Genomic DNA, 18,488 nt, shown 5'->3' with positions numbered 1-18,488 from the left:
AGCACTTCTGAAATTGAAGTAGAGTAACCAAGTAGACTGTACAAAGTATAATTCTGATCTTGACAATATACTAACCGAACTATGTTTTTTTGTCAGATTCAAGTTTCTTTACATTGATACCCACAAAGTAATTCCCCCAGATTACTATCATATCCTTCTTGATCCTGATCAAAGTAAACAGAGATGGCAGACATCACCTCCTTACCCATACTGCTTAGCAACTCTTCTGTGCCACAAACAAAATTAGCAATGGCATACTTCAGAAGCATACACAGACATTCCAAAAATAATTATTACACTTAGCTACTTTGGGTGAAGAAATTAGTATTGTCATAAAGTAAAAACCCTGGGAAAATTCTGAAGATCGAGATCTCCCCCCAACCTGGCCACTTTCAGCACAGATTATCACCACCACACCACCGCAACAGGAAGTTTAGAGAGGCCCTTGAGGTAAGACCGGGCTAGTCTTGTAGAGTGGACACACTTGGCAGGACCCACACAAAGCCAGCAGTATCCAGCAAACAACAGGAAAACCATCTCCTTCTCCACTCTTTATCTTACATCTAAAAATGTCCACCTCAAGGAGATCGACCTTGACAAGTTCTATGAGCCAAAAATGTCAGATTCGTGCCCAATTGACTTCTTTTGCAAACTGGGGTCAGCAGGTCTCTTAAGGCCATTATCTTTGTTCTATAGCTTCGTTGAAATGTTAGCTATTCTAAAGGTAAATTTAGGACACAAAGGAGTGTTGTATGTTGTTATTTTTCTAGAAAGGTAAAGCCACTAGAAAGATGGTTTCCCCACAAGTGCTTGGCATTTCTTAAGTTGGCAGTTGTTTCTCTTGGCGAGACGAAGATCCCCACAACGAATCCTGTGTAAGAGCCCATGTTCAGACACAGTCTGCTGGCCACACCCTTTAATCTAAACTACAAGAGACCGTAATCTAGTTTTCAAACAAACAGAAGTTCTCACTTTCAGCTAAGCTCCCCAGTTTCCCCAAATCTGCCTGGCAAACAGCTGCGCAAAGCTTATCTTTGGCTAACTGTAATGAAAAGACTTTGATGCCCAAATCCCTCTGAGTAAGTCACCCAGCTCTCTATTAGCAGAGAGAAACCCTGTTTTCCTTTTCCACAACAAATTGGGATAGTCTGGTCTACCTAAAAAAGGATTCCTTCAGACTTTTGCAAATGATGGACTCCAGGAGGTATATATACAACATATATGTCAATATTGATCATCACTCCAGCCTTTTACTTGAATTAAATGAATCTTGTTTTCTTTCTAGATGACTGCAACATTGAATTTTCCAAATACCCTCTACAAAAGAGCATAACAGACTCCAAAACACCCTTTCCTTTTTGAGAAGCTCATAACACAAAGTATATAGAAGTCAATGAGGTATGAGCTAAAGAAGAAAAGTCAATACTCCAGAGGATGCAGATCAGTGAAAATGTATGAAGTCTTCAATGAGACGTTTCTGTCTTAACTAACAATATTCCCTTGGAACATTTTCCCACGAGCCGACTTTCATAAAAACCTAATGACTCATCAATGACTCATCAATTATCATTTGCTGACAGCAAGCTAAATGCACCACTGGTTAAAGAAAACATTTTAGGCTTACACATGTTGGCCCCTAGCACCCCCACGTCAAACTGCAGCTAGTCTGTGTTTGGTTGTGTAAAGGAATTTTACCGTGGAAAAAGGCCCATCTTAAGTGTAGCAAATTACAGACAATCATAAAAATCTATGGATAGCAAGATTTCTAGTTATTCTGTGATAATTATAGCTTACCCATCTCCATTCTCCCCAGCACTCTGCAGGTCCTGCTATCCTCACCAGCTACCCTGATGACTGTGTAAGCCCCGACCCTCTTCCCATTACACACTTGCTTGCCGACCTGAGAGACAAGATAATCCAAGGCCGCAGGACGGCTCCAACCAGTAAATTCCGCTGCCCATCGGACCACCTGATCTCCCAAACACCAGCACTCCAATCAATTGACCTGCATACACCTTTCCTCCCCTCCATACTTTATCACTAAGACCCCACGTAGACAGGGACCGGTTAAACTGGCTAGATGAGCGTTCTGAAGAAGCTGGGCTCATGGAGGAATACATCAGGTCCATTCTAAAGAGGTCATAGCCTGTATCTAGATTCTTATTCCTGGACCCAGGCCAGAAATGTTTTCCAAGTTGCCCTACAGACAGTTTTCTATTTTTAAGCAGAAACCAGAATGAGTGTAGCAGCAAGTTTACCCCAAACTACCTCCTCTTTGCTACATGTGTGACATGTCTTATCCCTTAAGGTCGGACGCTAACCTTGGTAAACTGTTAAATATTAGGATTTGGGATACAATCATAAAAGAAAGATTAAACTATGCAAATGCTGTGCCATACACTGAGAATAATGTTTAGGAATCCAAGTATAAGCCGATAATGTTTTAATTATGGGTCAAACTAAAATCGCAAAATCCCACCTTCCTCATCATCATCCATCTTAACCCTCACAGTACCAAGGGACTGTGGCACAGCATAATTATCATCAACCCTGGGTGTTGAAAATAAACAGGCTGGCTAGATTTAGGGATAACAATTGACCAATATGCACATTTAAATCTTCCCTCTAAAGCAAACTTCATTGCAGAACATGACAGTCACACTCACCTACACTGCAAGTCTGAAGCTCGTGTTGTGATGAAAAAAAGTATGAGGCTGACCGAGCAGATTAGCAGATCAATTATACAAACTGACTTGCAGGGCTAAAGTCATTTCCTAAGAAGGTAATAAAACCCTTAAAGACGTTACATCGAGGCAAGGGTCAAGAACGCCAGTATCTTCATAAGCTGCCTGGAATTGTCATCTTTAATCTGGCTATAAGAAATCTTGATTAAATGGCACACGGAGGGCTGCTTGGCAGGCATGACAGAAATTTCCTATGCATATTATTGACCTACAGGGATAGAGCATATGGCTGGGGGATAACCTGGGCTTCTTAAGGCTCGTAGGGCTGAATCACAATAAAGGGAGCTCGTGACCCATGGCTGTACCTTCCAGGGCAAGCAGAAAATGATGCCCATAACACCTGTAAATCCAAGTGATAAATGCTGCCTACAGGTTAGGATTTACTGAGCGAAGCAGCAGCGCATGGCTGATAGCAAACTAGAATATGCTTTGGGGTAGCTTCGCAATCTTCATGAAACTTAGTGTACCTAAGTTCCCACAATAAATAGAGACTATTACTATGTTAAGTGGCATCTTCCATCTACCAGTATAAATGAACATGGCATGCAGGCATTTGATGTTATGGGTATTTCTGTATGCATGCAACAAAAGGTCTGGCTTTTTTGTGTGACTTAAGTACAGAACATACATATTACATGTAATGTAGTGTGGGGGCAGACTACAAAAACAAAAGAAATTCATTTTACACAAAACTACCTTAATTACCTTAAAACTAGTGGATCTACTGGCCTCCTTAAATAGCCATTATACTTGGTATTACTGTACATTTCAATCTGGCAAATTCCCATGAAGGATCACTGAAAGACATTCGAAATTCAAGGTACCAACTCACCTTGTACACAAGAACTGTAGGTCTCCTTTACGTACAGTTAAACCATAAATGTGAAAACAAATGATCCTTTGTAAATAGAAGGTTCCTCACCCCTGGTGCTCTCACTGCTCAATGGCTGTACCCACTGGTCCTCTGAAAATCCCTGTAGGTCACTTCAGCATATGCTAAGAAGGTGGTGTCCGCTATGTAACTTGTATAAACACTTCTAATGGAGAGCCACTGACAGAGGTGACCAGGAGGCCACATGCTGCGAGGCCACACCAATTTGTTTCCTTGGATCTCAGATAAAGTAGAACTGATGCAAATGAACAAAATAAGGAAAAGATAAGTCTGACTAGTATATTCACTCTCTAGTATGGTTGTACACTGTGCATCTATTGATTTTCACAAAGGCCAGTGCAGCTTTTATATTTTCTAAAAGTTGAGAAGGAAAAAATCACAAGGGGTGGCTAGCTAATCTAAAGAACAATAAAATATTACATGCCTACCTCTTTAAATATGAAAAACCTTGGATTAGATAACCTGATTATACCTGTACTAGGATGCCAAATATGTGTTATAACTTACACTCCCCAAATGACTTGCAACCAGTTACCTGTTGAGGATAGCATTTGATGAGAGAAATGAAGAAAAAAAAAACACCTACACACATATATTTGCTGTATTACACTTTTGTTAACACAGCAATCACTTGGTCTGCCAGGGTTTCGAGGAAAAGAGCTGAAATCGCTCGGGTCTACGGAAAAGGCTGGGCTGTCTACCAGGGCTGTCTACCTGGGCTGGCTATCACGTCAGGCTACTTGGACCTACGAAAGCCCATTGGGACAAAAGCTGTTTTAGCAGTAGGGGTTGTTTGTGCTCAGCGAAGAAGCTCTGTGTGTTATTATGTGAATGAGTTGTGTGAAGTGGCAGTGTGTGAAGCAGCTGTGTTTGAAGGAGCTGTGTATGTTACATAACCAGAGGTTCTGGGTTCGAATCAGTTGATATGCCACCGATTTTGTACACTTGGGAAGGGCTCTTATAAAGAGTACCTATCTTCGGTAATTATAAGGGTCCCTCAGATAGGGCAAATGACTTACGGAAAAGACTAGGGTCCTTCCTTCCCAGTGTAGGTGGTTCAAAACCTTAAGTCCTATGGCTACACCTGGGGTAATTGCTGTCGTATTGAGGTCACGTTAGCACCGAATGGCAGCAGTTCTAGACCCTTGCATTTTACTTTACTTTATTTCAGGCCCTAACTGGCCCATAAGACACTTGGACAAACATGAAAAACATAAAATATGTACAACATTTTAGACCATCATGAAAATATTATGACTAAGTATAGAGGCGCCGCCAGAGATTGGGGAAGAAAGAATTGTGGTAAAAAGAGTCGGACCTGAGCACAGACTGCACAATGGTATTGGATGAATTGAAAAGCCTACTTACAAATGAATGGCACTGTTTGCGCCATCTGGCGTCGAAGGTATCCGTATTGTTAAATACAAACATTTCACTTGCGCTACAAGATCTAGGAAAATTCATTATTATACGGAAACAATTGTTGTAAGCAATGCAACATTTCGACAGAACATTCGAACGAAAAGAATTCAATTTTAGTAACGATTCAATTGTCGATCTTCATGTATGGCGTAGAAGGACCCTGACAGCCACTAAAGAATGGCTCCTGGACGCCTTTGACAAACTAGCCACCAGTCTTCAGACTAATCCAATCAGCCCAATAAATCGTGTTAATAGCCCTTCCCAACGGCACAAGATCGGTGGCATATGAACTGATTTGAACCCAGAACATCTGGGTTATTTAACACACACAATTGCTTCACACAAAGCCCCTTCACACACTGCTCCTTTAAACACAGCTCCTTCACATACAGCCCATTCAAATACAGTTCCTTCACGCATAGCGTATTCATTTAGCACAAACAACCCTACTGCTAAAACAGTTTTTGTCCCAATGGGCTTTCGTAGGTCCAAGTAGCCTGACGTGATAGCCAGCCCAGGTAGACAGCCCAGGTAGACAGCCCAGGAAGACAGCCCAGCCTTTTCCGTAAACCCGAAATCGCTCCAAGTGGGCTTAAGACATTATCGTATCAGATGCTCTCCTTCAGGCTGGGTAAAATATTACAGTTTGAAGTCTTTTACCTTCTGAATTCAGATTTAACATTTTACTATTTTCAGAAAAGGAATAGGAGTGCCAAAACTGCTGAATTGTACATTTGGCATCCTTAACAACCCATATCAATCTCTTCTAATTAAACTATAAATTGATTAAGGCACGTCATTTTCATCATGCTTACAGCTATATTTGCTACCATACATCAAACATAACTTCTATATTAATCTAAGATCTTAATTAAGATGAAAACTTATTAATACCATTGCCAGAAAGCACAAGGCTTGGCAGGTAATCAGATAACAGAAAGAACAGGCCTTAGAAGTTTTCACAAAACTTGAGCAGGTCAAAGAAGGGTCACTCCAGGATGATCTTGACTGGTTATGATAAGGTGTTTACTGGCAGGTTAATCCTACAGGAAACTGCTGCATGCCCAACCAGGAGTAGAAATGTGGAGTGATAGACAAGAGAAAGGCAACTAGGACGAAAAGGAGTAGGCTAGTAAAGTATCAAAACTTTCCCTAGGCACAAACCTCTGCCAAGGCATAAATTTTCTACTTAGCCCTAGCATTCAGGAGGTCATGGGTTCAAATCCGAGTCCATTTTATCCTTTCAAAATGGCACATGCACCTTCTCCACTTAGCACTCGTCACTTTAATATAGCAAGTTGGGTAGCATACACGTACATGTAGTTGCACACACTATACAACAGATAGACTATGCCCACTTCTAATAATAAGTTCTATGATGAATGCACAACTGTGTGGCCTGAGGAATATACTAATAATCTTTATTGACACGACAAAAGTACAGCGACTTTCGTAAGGTCTACATGTATAACAACTACTTACAGTACAACTAAACACATATATATGGATATCTATAGGTATGGATACATCAACATAAAGGGTTTAGCATGTCATTTACACTATTGGTTCTACGGTATAAACAATCGTGGATATATTTGCCTACTTGTACACAATGTGGATTATCGCTTCCCAGAATGTACTTGAATTTATCTATCGAACAGAGAGTAGCAAAGTCTTTAGAGGAAGTGGAAAGTAATGTGAACAGCTCTGTTAGACATGGAGAGGGCACTACCCTGAATGTGTAGGAATGGTTTAACTGCCACAGTACCAATGAGTGCAAAATGCATGTAAGAAACAGGTCAGATGCAGCTGATGTCAAGAAATGTGGTGTCAAGAAATGTGGTATCATTGTATTCAACAGTGACAAGACAAAATGAACAAACATGTGTGCATGCAGCTGAACTAGACAATGTATATGAAGTGGGCAGATAGGTAAAAGGAGAGGTGCATCTAAACTGGTTAGTATGAAACAGGAAGAAAGAACCATGTTTGTTTTGCTGGAATGTTTCTGGGTCATTAAAGTTCACAAACTGGAACCTCGAAAATAAATGAAATGCAGCTTAATACTATCAGCATTCTTTTCTTCTTCTAGATCATGAAATCATGTCAAAGATATTCACTGTTGACCTCCAGAAAAGATTCTGATAACACAGGCATCTCAGTTTTACAGGTTGATTTCTCATCATGCATGAATTTGGAGGAAATTCAAACAGACTACATGCATGGATGTCTGGTGTTTTCTCTGTCAGGAATGATCATGTTCCTGGGTTGATAAGTTTACAAACTGGAATAGAATAATAAATTGTTACACATTCTTTCCTCTGACTAAATAGCATAAAACCATCCATCTACTTGTTTTATAAAGATATGCTACCATCATTTCCCAAAGAAACCTAATCTTTGATTAAGTACCAAGCTATGGTATCCCAGCAAAGTGGCTTGAAACAAACTCAAACTGAATGGTACCAGGTTGTATCTCCCAGGGCTATAGATGTCTGGTGTAGATCCGTTTGAAGTTCAGATATGGACCACTCTCTTAACAAGCAAGAAGATATATGCCTGGGATTAGGTATGCTTTAGAGAGGATTAAGCTGGCTATCAGTACAGCCCCCATGTAAGACACAAATCCTAAACAGACTGAGGGAGGCACCAGACAACTCCTTCCTGTTGTGGCTTCCAAGAACTTTTACTGCCAAGACATGCCAATTTAATTTGTTGGTTCGCATATTTCTAAAATATGCCGGACTGTGAGATCCACATGAAAATATTGTCTGAAGGAGAAGTCTGTACCCTATTAAAATAGTTACACACATCTTCAGGAAGTGATTATTGTCAGATTCAAGGTGATTTAATCCTAGCCCTCTGTTTTCATTGTGCCTTCTTTCTGAAGATTTATTCAAAATGACTAAGAACGAAGAAGAATAGGTGTGGCCTAACTCCATAAAATGCTTGCTGAAGTTCTAGGACAGAGTCAAGCCAGGTTACAGTGAACATTCAGCTCCACAACTGATGATGCATCAAACATATCTAAAATTACACATTGTGTAGAATGTTCAAAAGACTATCTAAACATAGCTTTCACTTGATAAATCTACACATAATCTTTTGATAACTTGATAATCCTTTTCTAGGATTATGTTGCAACAGATCAAGATAAGTATCCTAAAAGGGACCCTCCGAGGGGCCCTCCAAGGGATCCTCTCAAGGCCTTTGAATTAAGCTTGGACAAAAAGTAATATTGGTTAGATCCCATGGCACACATGAACAACATCTTACAGACACATTAATTAGTACAGGTGTTGTTTTGAGATGGAGCAGCAATTTGAGACAAGGCCAAATGTGACTAAGCCAACCTAGACCAGCTTTAAAGCTAGGATCAAACGGGGATTAGCCTAGGAATTCTAGAAGAGAAACAGCCGACAAAGAATCCAAATAAACTTTGAAGAAATTAGCCAAGGGGGTTAGATTTCTAATATGTTATATACCTTTTGCCTTAGAGACCAGATTTCCATGAACATATTTTGAACAAGAGTTCGTAGACCTCAGGCCTGCATGAAATGTATTGGGTTTCTGTAGACCTATTGTGTATTTTTGCCTTTTTGTCTGTGGTACGTGGTTGGAAAAATGAGCTTTTTACTGTGTTGGTTGTGCACCATGCAAAAGTCTGACTCTGAAATTCCATTTTCTGAATTTGTAAGTTTGGACAGGGATGAACATTACTTATTTTGGATTTCTTAAGTATGTAACCAACCACAGTACTTTGAAGTTGTTGAGACGCTACCTTTTTTTGTCTCAGATGGCCCATGCACATGTAGTTACTCTGTCACATGATATACTAATATCTTCCTATTTCAATGTACTGACCTAATGCAGCTGCTAAGTCTCCTTGGTTTGTGTTCTTCCAATGATATTCATTAAAGATTTATTTCTGGGGTGTTATTCACTTGACATCGGAATGTTACTCGCATAATTTGACCAATGATACTTTTATCTGTAGTTCCATAGACATTAGACAACATGAATAGTGGTAGCCCCCATGCAGCAGCAACAGTTAGTCCCCAGGGTGGTATGATATTTTCATTCAATCCATCCAACCCAAACCTAAATCTCCTGTAGTATCTAAGCCAAATTTAACAGCATAATTTACTATGAAAAATGTCCTTGTCAATCCCATTTATAAATGGCAAGCTGCTGGCAATGGAAGCTTTGAAAAGTTCAGAAGCTGTTGTAGTCAAAGCAAACACCCAGCAAACATCCCCACAAACCAATGAGCAGTTGCTTAGAAGGGGAATTTCATCATATATTTGCCGCGACAAAATGCAACAAACGATACTGAATTTAAAACAGAACAAAGCTAAGCCTCCACCACTTAACCCTGCCTGTACCATAGATTAAGCAGGCCCAAAAACCAAGCGAATATGACTAGCCCAAAACAACAAATTACCTGTATACAGTATGGAAATGGCATTACCAAAGAAACAAAAAGAAACACAGGACAAATCATACACATACCTTTCTCTTATGCCCACACTCTATACAGTTCTCCTCCACATTAGAAAATTGCATCTTCTTCTGTTTAAGTTCAAGTTCAACCATGATTGCCAACAGGGTAAAGGAACTTGTACCGGAACTTAAAACTCAGTACTATACAGCTCTAGAAACACCACAAAGAGTAATAAGCAAACTCCAATTATACCTGACCAACAGATATATAATCTGGCACACTCCCGTCATCTGGCAAACTGTCAGTGCCACTAAGTAACCTGATACATTGAAGGTGGCCCAGGCCAGATGATGGTTCTACACCCAACCATAATCTGTTTTTAAAACCAAGCAGATATTGGGAGGATGCCCCAACCACACTAAAACAGGGTCAACCTATACAGTATCAAGTTCAAGCACTAGGAGGCCCAAAATCAAACCTGACCACCAGGACACCACAAACAACTCACGTACCAAATGGCAACACAATGGCACCTTGCGTTCCGGAGATACAGCGCACGCCCCGTGCCCGCACAAAAGGTAACCTAAAATGTCAAGTTCAAGCACCAAGGGCGCCAAAATCAAAATTGAGCATTATTCAGCCACCGCCGACACATGTGCCAAATATCATCGCGCCAGCCCCAGCCGTTCAGAAGATATAACTCCGGAAACACCCCTCCCGGACACAAAATTCGACCTGCCGGGTCAAGTTCAAACGCGACAAGGCCCAAAGTCAATCCTAGGCAACAGGCAACAACCCCCCACCCATGCACCAAAAATCGTCGCAATCGCGCGTATCGTTCCGGACACACAGCGCCAAAAGTGCCCCAAAAACACCAAAAATGCCACCTTCAATGTCAAGGTCAAGCGCCAGGAGGCCCAAAATCACACCTGAGTGTCAGGCTACCACCCCCAACCCACGTACCAAAAATCGTCGTGCTCGCACCATCCGTTCACGAGATACAGCGCCCTACATCCCCGGCTACCAAAAAGTTTCCACCAGCATCAAAACCATACCTGCATACATGCAGGTAATTAATAAACCAACATGTGCATCAGAGAGTAGTCATCTGTTGATCTCAAAAAGTTTGAAACAATTGATAATGTTGTTTTAAGGTCAGTCACTTGTCTAGTATGTCTGTCAAATAGCTTTGAACTGATACTGAAATGTCTAAGGAGGTAATACTGAAACTCTGTCATGCAGCTGATATGGATGATCTTTGCCAAGAATGACGACATTTCTTATCTACTGCTTTCGGATCCTGGCATTCCTTGCCCTTGCCTCCTACAGCATTAATCTTAAGAACATCCCACTCAAAATATGACAATTTTAAAAGCCAATGGCATTCTTGCAATCAGATAACAGCAAGAACTATCTAGACTTTCAAACATCCCTTCTCATAGAGCGGCCAGGTCTCAGACAAGGAGATTAGAGCATTTCTTGCCCTTTCCTTCTAAAACCTTAATCTCAAGTCATCCCTTCTGTCTCAGGAAGTATGGTTATCATGACTTTTTCGTCACCAACTGATATCAGGTCCAAAAGCCATATATTTCCTTACCTTCTCAAAAAGGAACTCCAAAGGTTGTAGAGATTGGGAATTCTTCAACCTTTCCTCCAGCAAACTTAATCTCAAGTCAGCCCGACTGTCTCAGAAGAAGTGATGATAAGACTAAGGAGGGCTGCACTCCTTCTGCTGTCACTTGGTATGTTTGTGAAGATTACCACCTCCCCCAAAGCATCAGCCACTCCAAAAACAAACCTTGTTTTTCCAGACTAATGCTTATCATTTCATCTCTTTAAAAGTCCCCATATTTTTGTAGATAAATGCCTGCTTGTCATTACCAAAGTCCATGTTTCAAGCAAGACAACTGCAAACATTACATTTGAAACAACAACGTACAGTTCAACAAAGTTTCCACATTTTAAATTTAAGTTTCTTGACTATATTTAAGTTAAAATGCAGCTAAGTTCTGGACTCAGAGTTATGGTACTTTCAACAAAGGCTTAACAAATAGGATAACACTTCAATAAATCCTCCAGAGGAATTTAAGTCTAAGTCAGTCCGGATGTCCAAATTTATCAGAGATGGTGCTGCATAAAGATCTTATAATGTAGTTTGTAGATGCAGTTCTCTGAAAGGTTTTGGCCAGAAAATACCTACCTTTGAGGTTTAATATGTAATTAGTAGTTAGAATAAAAGTCTTTCATCTAATCCTTTAGGTTAAAAACTTTGCAACTCAAATTTGAATCACACTACACTACCAACCTTCAAACATCATTCATTCAGAGAGGTTTCTTATAAAGTTAGAAAATGGAAAGCAAAGTTTCTTCTTCAGAGTCTGCCTGTTTCCACTATTCTCTTTGTGTGGGCGAATCCTACTGGCAGATCATCCATACATCCCTTGAAATATCACAGGAAGTATTGACGCAGGTCATGGGGAACATATGACAAGTCCATCCAGGAGTCCATCCCTATCTGTCTCTTCTGTCCATCAAGTAGAAGGGAACATGAAAACGAACTCAGCCATCTGTAGATGGCCTGATAGAGTGGCTGGTATGCAGTGTTTTTATGGACCAAAGCTCCTCACTGTAATTTAGTGTCAGGGATTTGTTCTTACAGTAAATGAATGATGTTAGGAATCTGGTGGAACATAAATGCTGTACAAAGACGAAAGAACTTACTTCTAAATGGAAGAAGTTGGAGGATAAGATATGGATGAAGAGACACATGCAGTTTTGACTGTCAGGAACAAATCCATATGGGCATAAAGATGACTTGGATTAGAGATTGCCTACATACAAGTCAAGTAAATCATCATTTATATATTCAGTGTGTTGAATGTGTGGCTAAGATGAAGACCCAAAAGGGAAGAAAAATGTTGACTTCATCATCTCAGTAAGTTTCAGTGGGGCTGCTGAAAGGTTGTAAATCATGTTACTAACCTTCTTCATATTCCAAAGACTAGCATTTCAGGGGTTGTTTTGCATGAAACTGTTGCAAGTGAATGTCGGATAACATTTGCGGAGTGCTCACAGAGACACAAGTCATCATTAACAGTATATTAAGACTATTCACAGCACACAATTTACAGCAAATCCATAATCATGGCTATAATCCATCAGCTACACACACTCTCATGCAGATGAGGCAAAGGATGAATCTTTCTTTCACGTATTCCGCACAGGGTAATAAATTAGCGTGGGTGACAGTTAGGCTGCCAGGGTTCCCATGTATCTGTGAGATAAACTGCTCTTACCAAATCATCCCATCCATTATGCCCTTATCTATACTTGTACCAGCGACTCCTGTGAACAGAGATTATGGATCTTAAGAAATGCGGAAGATTAAGAGCTAATGGGTTATAAACGTTGCTGAAACTTTGCTCATTAGTACCATCCATAACTGTCAAAATTGTTCTGCAGATATCGTATCTCCTTCAAGATCTCGAAGACAGATGGCCAAGGGGAGTTGGAGTCCAAGACACCACTCTATAAATGTTAGAAGAATTACATGCATATGTTGGTAGTCTCTTATCAGTTCTTTGCACTGCTTGGAGCGAAACATCAAATAAGATGGCTGCGTTAAGGATGATGACTCCCTTGCCTTATCGCTTTAAGTGAAACATCATAATCCTGGGATTTGGGTTGCTGGAAATTAACATTTTTATCTGAAACTTTTAAATCTTAAAAGGTTGTTAAGAGAAATGATTTGACATAAAGCCTTAGCATCCTCCAATATTGTATAAACTAAAGTTTCAACAATTACGCACCAGACAATATTTCTATTTGTTTTATTTGCTCACCATCAAGATATTATAACTCCTGCTAATTCTCTTCTACCCCAGAGCTTAATATCTTCAAAGTTATGACAACCTGACACCCATGTGTAGTGGCAAAATTATGTCTACAAAAAGGTTCCTGTTCACATTAAACTACATGAGCAACTGAGGAATAGTTATGCTGAGAACATGTCAGATCCATATTTTCTCTAGCATTGCGATTTTACTTGTCGGGACGTTCTGATTTGTCCCTAATTGGACAAAGGGCTGGAGGAAGTGAACAGAAATCAATGGAGATTGAATTTTCCTCTGAATCTACTGAGGTGCAGGGATGTAATGTAATATGGTAACATCTAATGTGATATAAACTCGGAGATACTGCCAGCAATTGTTATGTTAACCTTGAACTTGCTATAAACTTGAACTTTGCAAACAAGATTTACCAAAAATATTTCTTGACCCTTATTTCTTGACCATTATCACTTTTGACCCTTTCAGACTAAATGTCTAGGTTGTTCTTTTAGGTGCATCAACTCTGAGTAAAGACTTTTGATACAACCTTCTTGCTGAAACTGTAGGTAACAATGTACATGTACAAATAACTTCCCATCACTGTGTTCATATTGATGCTCTGTTCATCAGCTTATCTATTTTTAATCCAAGAACCAGCAGGATGAATTGGTGCGGCCAAATGTCACTTCAATTTCCTCAGAAACTTATTTTCTGCTGCCTTTACCCTTCAGCAAAAAAACACAACCTCACATCATCACCCCAACTTTTCTAACCGAGGAGGCTTCCGTAGCTCCTCTCAATGACATACTCAGATGCAAATGTTTTCCTGAAATGACATTGCAACCTATAGCACCTGTGTAGCTATGCATCAATGCCATAGATACTACTTTTTCTGTCAAAACATCTCTGTGTTGTCACATAACCATTACTTACCACCCACATCATGTAGCGCCTCATAGACAGTAGCAGTAGCTGGCAATCCGTCATGTCATTAAAACAGTCTTCTGCAGTTGATATTAGTTTATGATGATGACTGCTTCCAACAGTCATTGCATTACATGTTCATCTTATTCTGTTCTTGAATTCTTAAACTATTCTTAGAAGTTAGACACTAGTCACTGAAATGGCTATGTTATGACAGGATCTACAAAAAAGTATTTCTGAAACTCATGCATCAAAGCCGTTCTTACTTTATTTTTTCCTCATCCTTTAAAATTCGCAACTGATTTTTTACACTTGCCAAATTGCAGCATCTACTTACTTAAGGCTTTAGAGCCACTTATGCTCACGCTATAGCACTAATGTAAATTTCAGCATGTAATTCTGCACAGTACTGATAACCCAGCACATGGAATCTGCTTAATTTGTTAGTCAGATAATTGGTCTCTTTGGGACAATTAATATAAGTTGTTTCTTCCTCAAGTCTTCACTTGGGATGTGAGTTGTGTGATACTTTGTCGCTTGAAACAAAGGGGAAGAATTCCGCCTGGCACATTGCTCTGGAGACACTCATCAAAAAGATGATAGTAAACTTCAAGTGGGAGGGGATATGCAAGTCTTTGAGGTCATCATCCTTCCTCCTGTGTTGTCTATTTGAAAAGAGTCATCTGTAGGAAGCACTTTTCTTGATGCCATATAGCATGGCCTTAGAACTGAATATGCAGACTAAAACACAGCTGCAATCCATTATTAAAATAAACTTTACCATTCAGAAAAGTGCTGGACAATTTGATTTTCAGACAGTCAAGGGAATCTTTATTCAGCAACAATTTCTACCAATTTTCCTCCATTACAATTTTTCCACTTCTACCAATATTCTGCTTTACAGCTTTACCTGTCCAGGTTGTACAAATGTGTATATGAAAGGTATTCTGGCTGGCTTCCCTTGCTCCTCTTCATAGAGGAGGAAATGGCATACAAATATTCAAATAAAATGTACTGCAGATCTCTGTTTGGGTCTGTATAATCACAGCACTGTAATGGGGTCTGCGAACATGTAAAAAGTCTGATCCCTCATTCAGTACTCCCAAGAATTAATTCTGAAATAATTGATTCATAAAAGCTGAAAATTCACATGGTTTCAGACTATTCTTCAAGGTAACAATCAGACCAAACCAGAGGTAGAATAGGAAGGATACCTGGCTAGAAAAACTGTACCTAATGACAGACATCTGTGCATCTCATGTTGGTAAGCTGGGGATCATGTTGTCACTACTGTGGTTCTTTGGTTGTTGAAAAGCTCAGTAGAAATTGGCCAAATGGGGTAAATGATTTGGTCATTTGAATTTTGAGCAAGACTACAAGTATACAGAGCTAAAACTGCTCATTTAAACTTTTTGTGTTGGAACAAAGTGTAATGAACTAGCTTTGTCAGAGAAGCATCAATATATGTTGTCAACTAATAAGAGTAATCTGCCCATGATCTGAAAGATTAGTAAGTGCACTTGCTCAGCGTTTGACAAGCTTTACAGAGACTTTTGACCCTATGGCTAGTTAACTCATCTCTAATCATTCATCCTATTTGGCCTTATTAAGAACTTTTTTTCAAGCTGCCAAATGAGTCCGGGTTGAGGCTATGGATTATGCCTGTTGATCATTAAGTATGGTACCAAGTCTAAATTCAGTTCATGTGGTCACCAGACTAGACTTTTCCCTCAACACTACATAATCCACCAGGATCACCACACATGGCTAATCCCCACACATTCCATTCGACTGACTACAACACTTGATCCAAAGCTTCACACACAGAAGGGAAAAATACATCAGATTCTGTTAGCTTTGATACCTATAAAATCCAGCTTTACTGACTGCACATGCTACAAAATAGAATTTTTTCTTCTTAACAAGTAAATCCAAGGTCCTCCCTCCTATCCACTACTGCACATCTGTAAAGAATCCAGAGACAAAAAAACCTACCTCAGCCCCGAGAATGTCTTTCACTGAATGCTATTGGCACTCCTCAATGACTCAATATATACATGTACCAGTAGATGTTTACAGTCGCTGTGTCATTTCACAGTGTAAGGTATACTGTAACAAGTCTTTCATCAAACTGACAGTGAACTTCGTCACTCCTTTACTGAAGCATGTCATTCCCACACTTGAAGTTTGTTACTGCAATTACATTTACTCAAGAAAGCTACACCATCTTAAGCTTTGTCTTGTTTGTCTTCAAATCTGAAGACCCAAAATTTAAGTTGAAGAACAATATGAAAACATAGCCAAATGCCAGGCTCATGCCTTGGTATGGTGCATAATTACAGATTTAAAGTTTTGTCTCAGCCCTCTGTTTTCAATAATTTTTCTGCCCTTTTGTTTGAAATGTCTGGGAACCAGAAGGGAATAAATTGTTGTGACCTTAAGTGCTTCCTAACTTCATGAACATACCTTACTTTTGATCTCCTGTCCTGTTTACACACATGTACTGTAAACACAGGGATCACAGACCTTGGACTGCAATGATGTCTGGGAACAACTGAGTAGACAGAGGCGTGACCAGCCCACAACTACACTGATGACAGATGTGGTCTGGCTGTTACCAGTGTAGACTTACACTGCTTAACTTTGCTTTTGTGGATCTTGGATCAATATACTGAAAAAAGTTGTGATCATTTGTGACAATGGGGACATCAAATCATGAAGGGCTGCTTACTAACTGGAAACTGGTAGGAAGGCAGTCTTTGGAGAAAACAAACAAACAAACAAGAAACATACTAGTGTATCTATATCAGATTCTGTCACTAACCACAGTGTACACTTGCTGGGTAAAAAAATAAACTACCAAACTGTCAAAGAAGAGTGTTGAAAAGGTCTATACACATAGATCACTTAATGTATCCTTTGGGGAGATGGATTATGCTGTGAGATGATTTGCATATTAAGATCAAGCAAGCCCCAAATGTTTCTTCACATTTCACTATCCTTCTTAACTTAGAATTAATGCAAGGCATTTGAAGCAGCAATTTTAAGACAATGTTCTTCTTGTAGCTTTTCAACAATGCTCATGGCTCCTTCCTACGCACCTGTCAGACATTAGGATTACACAGGAAACAATTTAAAGCAATCATCAGTATGCTACATCATCCAATTCATATTGCAGGGACCAAAATATCGCCTATACATATTCAACATTTGCGTAGGTAAGACTGGAGTTGTGCTGGTATTTCTGATATCTACATTTGGACTTGTATCTAACCTGTACTTACGGTATATATTTGAGTGCATGTATGTGCATTTTATATCAATTGTTACTTGCTTTGAAGTGCTTAATAAAGAAGTGGAAGGGTCTCTTAACAGCTACAAGTTCGATCCAGGATGATGCAGTTAAAACTTGACTGATACAGGTAATTTCACACATATCCTGCACCACTACAGGTATGCAGACAAGCATTTTGAGCCCTAAACTAAGAATACTTGAAAGGATTATCTCTGCTACATTAATTGCATGCATCTGACTGAGCATAACCCTACAAAATAAAAATCAATATATACACAGCACAACTAACACTTTAGATAGAAATAACTTTGATGCATTAAAGCCCTTTAGATCACTCAAGTACATGAAAACCGTCTATTACTAGTAATTTACTGCATCTATTGAACTAAGAAGATTATGACGGAAGATTCAAACTCGGTGTAAGGGTCTATTTATGTATGTTCTTATTGCAGCGATTGGGATTTAAGCCGTGGGAGCGACCCACCTCCTGACCTGAGGAAATCCTTGCACATTGACTGGTCTTTAATGACCAGTAATGGCATCTTTTGAGACTTAGCAGGGTAAATCATAAAATCCCCGCATTCCGGTCTGTGGAATCTGGCATTAGGCTTAACGATGTCCATTGAAAAAGTGTGCTCAAAATCATGCTGTTGGTTCCAAGAAAGGGAGTTTAAGGGAGCAATATAACTGTTACACTACTTGTGCGTGAGGTTTTGAGAAAATTGCAAATTTGTATATATTAAACGGACCCCATACAAACGAATCCCATAACATTGCTTGCCTGGAGGTTCTATGAAAATAACAATGTTCTACCCTGTAACAATGTTCTACCAAATGACCGCTTTTGCCCTCGCAGCCTCCTTAAAAGGAGGCTGCCAGGGCAAAAGCGGTCATTTCTGACAAATCGAAAACGTTCTACAAGTAATAACATCATGAA

At 39.7% G+C, this 18,488-nt stretch overlaps 1 protein-coding gene across 12 annotated transcripts in view; it reads right to left on the bottom strand.

Annotated features, from left to right (window-relative positions):
- The window catches only part of LOC118418843 (teneurin-3-like), a 186,709-nt gene that overhangs the window by 123,154 nt on the left and 45,067 nt on the right, over positions 1 to 18,488 (bottom strand). Inside the window, exon 1 of one of the 12 annotated variants that reach the window (XM_035824909.1) lies at positions 11,100 to 11,172. The exons of the other annotated variants lie outside the window; for them this stretch is intronic. The gene's annotated coding sequence lies outside the window, so the exon portion shown is untranslated. Of the gene's footprint in view, positions 1 to 11,099; positions 11,173 to 18,488 lie in introns of those variants that run through there. 12 annotated transcript variants of the gene reach the window in all.

Source organism: Branchiostoma floridae, chromosome 7, assembly GCF_000003815.2.
Source record: "Branchiostoma floridae strain S238N-H82 chromosome 7, Bfl_VNyyK, whole genome shotgun sequence".
NCBI lineage: Eukaryota > Metazoa > Chordata > Leptocardii > Amphioxiformes > Branchiostomatidae > Branchiostoma > Branchiostoma floridae.
Note: the sequence above shows the minus strand (reverse complement) of the source record. Positions and strands in the feature narration are given on the sequence as shown.